The sequence below is a fragment of the Pteropus vampyrus genome, unplaced genomic scaffold (assembly GCF_000151845.1).
Source record: "Pteropus vampyrus isolate Shadow unplaced genomic scaffold, Pvam_2.0 Scaffold290, whole genome shotgun sequence".
Taxonomy (NCBI): domain Eukaryota; kingdom Metazoa; phylum Chordata; class Mammalia; order Chiroptera; family Pteropodidae; genus Pteropus; species Pteropus vampyrus.
This window is the reverse complement of record NW_011889071.1, coordinates 539666-547836: the sequence shown is the minus strand read 5'-3', so window position 1 is coordinate 547836 and position 8171 is coordinate 539666. Positions and strand designations below refer to the sequence as shown.

The 8171-nt window shown below is 40.9% G+C and overlaps 1 pseudogene; it reads right to left on the bottom strand.

Moving 5' to 3' along the window:
* Nucleotides 1-3886: 3886 nt before the first annotated feature.
* Nucleotides 3887-4005, bottom strand: LOC111729935 (annotated as a pseudogene).
* Nucleotides 4006-8171: the final 4166 nt, after the last annotated feature.

Sequence of the window (8171 nt, the reverse complement as noted above, 5' to 3'; positions counted from 1 at the left end):
GGTCTGTCCCCAGGAAGAGCGGTGGTTTTGTGCCAGTTTTCTTAGGAGACCGCCAGCGCATGCGCGCTACTTAGGCTGGGCAGGAACGGAAAGGTGAACTTCCTGCGTCTTCTGGCTTTTTTCTGTTCGGGGCATAGGCACGAGTTTTCTATTTCCCTCTAATCACAGGGCATCAAGTGGGAACCGGTAGTTTACAAATGACGAATGAACCTTACGGAGCCCTTTCTTCGCCTTGGACAATATCTCAAGTCAGAGTTTCATGATAATGTATCCCATCCCAGAGAAGCTTGTACATTGCGATTTGGTCAAGTCGCCATGGCAAAATCTACCACATGAATCAAATGGAAAGACCCAAGATACAACTTAGTAACATTTTTTAATAAAGAAACTGTGCCTGAGTAAAAATAATTCAAACAAGATGACGGCCAGTGTATGGGCTCTGACTGACCTATAAAACCTCTTGGCTTATGAATAGACACTCAGGGAGGGGAGCGTAGCTTCGTTATTACTTTTTAAATTGTAGGCTATTAGAATGAAATACGGGCCGAGGTTTCACTGTATCTTTAAGAGGATTTTAAGGTGACCAACCAAAATGGACACTGCGTTGCTAATGACACACTAAAGAAGTACTTGCGTGGAGGCTCTGGATGGCAGGGGTGCAGGAGAGAGAAAAATGCTCATTGTGGGTTAGGAGAATAAGGCCAACTGCAAGAAGTAAAAATTTTGGAAACTGACTTAAATATTCATTTGACTCTGTAAAAAGAACTATATTAATTTTGATTTCCTCAGACAGGAGATAGGGAGAAAGCACTGTTTAAATAAGTAATCATAGTAATAGTAATAATAGTAGTAATAATAAAGTAACGGCATAAATGCAGGTTATGGATAACAGGTGTCTTTTTAAAAATAAATCCAATTATATTAGCAGTATCACCTTGTAGGAATCTTTAGAGAAACTGTTTTAATAAACAGATAAAAATGAATTAAATTTAATGGGTGATTTTTATATAAATGGTACTTTTAGAAACTCTGATGTTACAATTTTGGCTATGCTTTGAATGTGCATGGTTAGTAAATGCTTAACAGGTGCATAATTTTGAGAGTAATTAAAATATTTACTAATGGTTTTTATTTAGGATTCTTTTCAGTCATCAAGTCTACAGTCAGTATTTCCTGTGCATCTGCTTTGTGCTAGGGACTTTAGAGGTATACGATAAATCTAATACCTTTCAGCTGAGCCAGAGCGTATATTGAGGTACAGGTGACATGCGACAGATTTATATTTAAAGTGTTTAATTTGATAGGTTTTTACATACATGTATATCTGTGAATCCATTACCACAATCAAGATTATGAATATGTCCATCACCCTCAAAAGTTTTCTAGTACCTTTCTGTAATCCTTCTTTCTGGCCAATTCCTCCTGTCCCCAGGCAGCCACTGATCTGATCTGATTATCCCCACTGTAGACTAGCACGCATTTTCTAGAATTATACATAAATAGGATCATACAACATGCGCGATATTTTGTCTGGCTTCTTTTACTCAGTGTGACTTTTGGTGTGCATTCAAGTTGTCGGGTATCGGTAGCACGTTCTTCATTGCTGAGTAGTATTCCATCGTATGGACATACCGCAGTCTGTTTACCCATTCTGCTGATGCACATGAGTTGTTTTTACTTTTGAGAAAGTGTGACTAAGGCTACTATGAACGTTTTTGTATAATGTTTGCAAGGATGTATGTTGTAGACACTTTTGAGTGAGTGTCTAATGGTGGAGTAGCTAGGTCGTGTAGTAGGAATATACATGATATTTTAAGAAACTTCCAAATGGTTTTCCAAAGAGATTGTACCATTGACGTTCCCACCAGCAGTGTATGTGTATGAGACTTCCATTTGTTCCACATACTTTCCAGCACTTGGTATACTCAGTCTTTTATTTTTATAGCATGAGCTTGAGTTTATCAGTCTGGCCCACTGATTAAATAGTATTATTTGAGTCATAAACTATAAAGTCAAGGAACCACTAAGAGATGAGGAGATTAAAACATTCATCAAATATATCAAAGAAGAGTTGAACATTTTGTAACAGGGAGGGTTTTATCCTGTTAGATATACTTTGTCTAAAATCATAATGACAACAGTAATCTCTAATAAAATTTTTAATGATCTGTTGCAATCTGAACTGACTAAAATAAATAGAAATTCCTTATAAACTCATGCCGAACATTTAATTAAATGGACCAAACATAAATGATATCCTTTTTAATTCAGTCCCCATGCAAAAATTTCAGAAAAGACTTTTTATTCTTTGTTAATTGAAAAAATAAACAGATCTCCAGGAGAACAAAGGAATTTGGCTGTTCTAGTAGATACTGTTATGGATCGAATTGTTTCCCCCCAAAGCCTTCACCCCCAGTACCCCGGAATGTAGCCTTATCTGGAAATAGGGTTGATGCAGATGGAATTAGCTGAGAAGAGGTCATGCTGGAGCAGAGCGGGCCCCTAATCCCAGGCGATAGGTGTCTTTGCGGATGGGGGGTTCCAATATAGACACACACACACACACACACACACACACACACACACACACATGCACGCACGCACAACACTGTGTGAAGACTGGAGTTATGTCACCGCAAGCTAAGGAGCCAGCCGAATAGGGGGGAACCTGGCACAGGTGCCTCCCTGGCGTGTGTTTAGGAAATGTCAGACTGTCTTCTAACGCGACAGCACCGTGTTGCTTCCCCATCAGCGCTGTATGCGAGTTGCAGCTGTTCTGAAGTCTCACCCGGAAAATCTACTGCATAAATCAAATGGGAAGACCTGAGATATAACTTACTAAACTTATTTTTTAATAAAGACGCGACGCTTGAGTAAAAAGAATAGCACTTGATACTGGGATCTCATTGCGGTAAATCTGCGTTTTTCCTGGCGGTGAAGAGCGTTGAGCACTTTCATTTGCTTGTCTGTCGTGTTATGTCTTCTTTGGGAAAGTGTCTGTTTACACTTTTTATTGATATAATTCTTAGTATATTCATTATCTGTTGATGGACATTTTTGTGAAATAACTAGGCCACCTGGTCAACTCTGGTCTAACTCAGTAATTCTTATAAGGGTCCTTGGATAATAACAGTGAAGAAATGAAGAAACATATAAACTAAGATGAAGGAACTCTTATGACATACTAAAAAAATAAAACGCATTAAAATAGACGCCACAATGACCTTTTTCCTCCCTTTCCCAGTTGACATCCAAAACTAAGGCTCTATCTTTATGTTTGAAAGCTTCAAAACATCTCCATTTTACTAAAGATAGCAATGAGCCTGGGAAAACCTTATAGTAAAAGTCAGTCGGCTCCTTTAGAAATGGTCAGACAGATGCTCCAGCCTCGTTTATTTTCACGGCTCTTTGGCTAGTTTCTGGTGTCGGCTCTGGGCCACAGTAAAACACCGTGCCTGTGTACGTGGACGCTGTCAGAAGTCATTGTCTATGAAGTGTTTCTGACATATCCCAGACTACCTGTGAATAGTGAAACCTGAGCCCTTAAATTATTCCCACATCCAGGACTGAATTTGCAGGTTTACTTGATGCTGTTTTTAATACCAGGTGGAATATACTTCTCGGTTATAAAAATCACACTGATTAGCCTGTGTATTGCCTAGCATTCCCTTTCAATTTTGTTTATTGACAGGGGATTTATGTTCCCTAAGATTGACAAGTTGCCTGTTCTAGTTACTGAGTGAAATAATTAAAACCTAACTTTACGTGTCATCACTTTTATTTATTTATTTAATTTAGTTTTTTTTTTTTTTTTAGGTGAGGTGACCTCACAGATTACAAAGACCTTGCCAGCTTATAAGCCCTTATTTAAAAAAAATTTTTTTTATACCTACAGCACCTGGTCTTCCTAGGTGGTCTCCCATCCAAGTACTCACCAGGCCCGACCCTGCTTAGCTTCCGAGATAAGACGGGATCGAGCGTGTTCAGGGTGGCTTGGCTGTAGACTGTGTCGTCACTTTTGAACTGCTGTCGGGGTGTGCGTTGCCCAGGATACTGGGCACTCTGCCACAGGAAGCATTTCTTGCATCCATACAGTCACCTGCCATTTCAGATACTAACATTGCCATAGTGATATCGGCGCAGATTGTTTATGTTCCCGAAAGGAACTTGAGACGTGCTTTAACCAACAGCTGCCTCAATGGGATGTGACACCTTTCCTTTCAGTTAGATCGGAGGTTTAGTTCCTGTCTTTGGAATTATATCTATTCATATCAGTTGAGCTCAGACCACAGTGCCCAAGCGACAACATAACACGAATTCCTCTCTGAGAAACTCAAGGATGACTGGCCCCATGCTCACTCGTCGTCGTCAACATGATCATGATCATAGCAAACGCTTGGGTGGGTGTTTACTGTGGATGAGATTTTTTACAAAGCAATTCACGTACGTGATGCTATTTAATCATCCCAAGCACATTATAAAGTAGGTGAATCTGTGGACCAGATGCTAAATAATTAGCTTCCGATTTCACCAGGAGCCAATTTCTCTCCTTTGAACTGTGAGGGATCGCTGGGCCTCAGTTTCTTGATCTTGAAAATGGGGACAGTAATATGTCAGCCCTGCAGGATTATTATCAGCATTAAATGAGTTGTTACCTATAAAGTGCTTAGAAGAACTGTGGGTACTCTCTAATTGTTAGTTGTTGTAAGACTGCTGAACGCAAAGTATGGGCAGTTATGTGGCTAACCTTGAACTTGGCATAACACGAGTATTCTGTGTGTGATTAAACTTGACAGTTGGTGGAAGCCGTGACACACTGTCCTCTGTCCTCCTCTTGGCATTGCTGTATTGTCACTCGGTAGCCCTTGGAATTGCAGCAGCTGAAAAAGAGAGTTAGAGCCTGTGCTCCAAGGTGAGCTGACAAAAAGATTTATCGTCTGCCTCTCGGAATTCAAAGAACATCTCTATTTGGATCAGTGTAATAATTTTCTGCAGTACTGAAGCCACTCTGTATTAGTCAGTAGAAGCCAGATTATTCTTCAGTAACAAATTAAGCCTAAAATTGCTATGGTTTAGCCCAGCCAAGATTTATTCCTATTGGATTATTGCCAGTCACCGAGGCGGAGGAGAGCACATGAGCTTTTCACTGCCTCAGCCCAGAAGTGGCGCGTGTTGCTTTTGTTCCCGTTGGGGTCTCCGGAACCAGAGCATGTTTGAACCTAACTGTAAGAGCAGACAATGGAATATTTAGGATCGCCTTTTCTGCTACATACTCCAAATGGCCCTGAATACATACTGACCATGGGTCTCAGCGATTGTTGTCAGTGATCTTGCAGTTGTTGGTGAGCAAGGGGCGAAGGTGGCATCACCCCCGGGTGGACTTCACGCTTCACGGGATCGGCTGAAACACCCATTCTCTGATTGGATCACGGTGGGCATGGGATGTATATGGCGAAGGAGCAAATCTTGTCCCCCAAAAGTAGGAGTCTTTGTGTGTTGCTGAGACATTTCCCCATTATCCCTTTGGACTTAGCTAAGAACTAAGGGATTTCCCCCTTATTACAAAGTGTAATTTAAAAATTCTGGATAAATGTGATGTTTCAGGATAACAGCCAGTGTCAGGTCTATGTGTGCATGTGCGTGTGTGCGCGTGTGTATGTGTTCATCTAAGCATTTCAAAACAGATGCTGGGGATTCCCGGTAGGTTTAATATTATATTTGTTTTCAGAAAGGATATCGGAGTTCAGAGGCATTCAGAAATTTGTCCAAAATCCACAGCTAGGAAACGTCACAGCTGGAGTTGGAGGCCAAGTCTGCTTGATGCTAACATGGGTTCTCCGCTCGACCCCCTCTCATCCCCACCCACACTTGACACTTCTCCTCTCTGGGTTTTTCTTTCCAGTTTGTCATTGTCGTTGTTGTAATATATCTTACGCTAGAATGGTTTATTTCCCATCCCTCGTCCTCGATACCTAGTACTCGACTTTATTTAACTTAGAAGCTCAATAGAGCTGGGTTAAAATATGAAAAAAGAAAAATCTAATCTAGAATTGAGCCTTAAAATCGAACTGACGTATCTATGTTACCAGTCTCAGGAAATTCCAAGGTGTGAGATGCTGTGACGAAGGATGCTGTATAAATGGTGTCTGCTCCACTGCGTAGGCCTAGCTTCATGCCACGTCAAGGTGAGCCGCTAGATTCCAAAACCAGTCTCTCCTGAACAGCTGCCCGTCCACGGCATCGCCCGTCCGCAGCCGAGCTGATCCAGAGAGGGCATGGGATGACAGGGTAGCCAGTCAGTAGCCTGGCCAAAACCCCATAAGGTGTCCTGGAGTGCATCTTTGGCCAGTGGAAGCTTGATAGTTATGCAAAAAGACGGTGCCGATTTGGTGGCCGTTTCATAATAGTGGCTGATGTCTGAAAAGAGGACAGCAAGAAAATCAGGCGAGAGCTCTGAGTAGAAACTGTGAAGGCAACAGATAGATGAGAAGGTGCAAATCCAAACCGCAGTGAGAGACCGCCTGTTGGAATGGCTGTCATCAACAGCACAAGTGATAACCGTGCTGGAGAGGTCGTGGGGAAGAAGGAGCCCTCACACACCGCTGGCGGGAATCTAACCCGGTGTAGCCACTATGGAAGACGGTGTGGAGGATCCTCAAAATGGGTTTCATCTATACGACATAGCGATTTGACATAGGTATAAATACTTTACTGTGCGGTCACCTTGGCAAATCTAGTGACCGTCTGTCGCCGTGCAAAGTTATTACGATATTATGACTGCGTTCCCTGCGCCGGTCCCCGTGGCTTGTTTGTTTATGACTGGAGGTGTGTGCCCCTCATTCTCTTTCATGCTTTTGGCCTTGCCTTTTCCACTCTGACGGCTGTCAGTCCGTACACATCGGTCCGTACGCTTTCGCACATTAAAGGAACTACCCACGGTGTCAATTCTCTGGGCTCACATATGGTGACATCGACTTAATAAAACTCACTTTTTAAATGAAGAATGAGGGATATCAAGTCGACTCGAATCACTGTGTAGGTGAGTAGCTGTTACAGGCTTAAGCAATCAACATTAAACTTAATTAGAGACAATTAGTATGCACAGCGTACTCATCATATTCAATTAGTACTTAATGTATTTGGACTATATTAAGTGAGAGGACAATCTCTTTGTATAATTAGAAAGTGAAGTGGGGAAAAAATTTACCAGAGACTCTCACTAGAAGGATCCTGTTTATTTGCCGAAGTAAAGCTTAAGTAATTCTCGTGGATTTCTAGGTATTTGGTTGATTTGCCCAGTCTCATCCAAGACAGCACTGCCCAGTAGAACTGTTTGCAGGGAGGGAAATATTCTGATGTCCAGGCTGATGGCCAGGAGCCATGGGTGGCTAATGAGCCCTTAAAGAAGGCTAGCACTGAAGAACTAACATTTTAATTAATTTAACTTAATTAATTCAAATAGCCACATGTGGACAGTATATACCAACTTTTTCAAATCTTTGGAGATGCCAAATTACGCTGCTTCTCCAGTGAGAAGAAAGATGATTCTGCTTGGATGATATTTGACACTTGTATAGCATCTTAAAATTCATGACATTTTCAGAATAATCCTGTGATTTCTCTATTTTTTTCATTTTGCATTTGACATAATAATGGCTCTGAAAGATGGATAGCTTGTACAAAGTCACCCAGTTAATAAGTATATTTTTATTTTTGGTTTTATTAATTTATAATTTTATTGCATTTTGATTAGAGAATGTTGCCTGTATTTATTTTAACATTTTGGAATTAATTATGATTTTCATTGCAGCCTAATATAATGATCACTTTTATGATAGTTCTTTGTAAATATAGATTGTGGTTTTTATTTCAGGGAAGAGAGTTTGATCTATGTTTATTTAGTCCTACTTCGTTATGTCATTTAGGTCGCCTCTATTATTGCATAATTTTTTTCTCGATCTGTCAAGGACGAAGAGAGTTGAATAAAATTCTAGTACTTTTGTGTTTTTCTTTTCAATTCCTATCATTTTATTTTGTGGATATTGATGCTATTAGCTTTGGATGCATTGGCAGTTTTGACTTTTCAAAACCTTTACTGTGACCGTCACCTTTCAACCTGACTGTTGACCCTTGAACCCCCACGCGGTCAATACCCATGTCCAACTTTGACC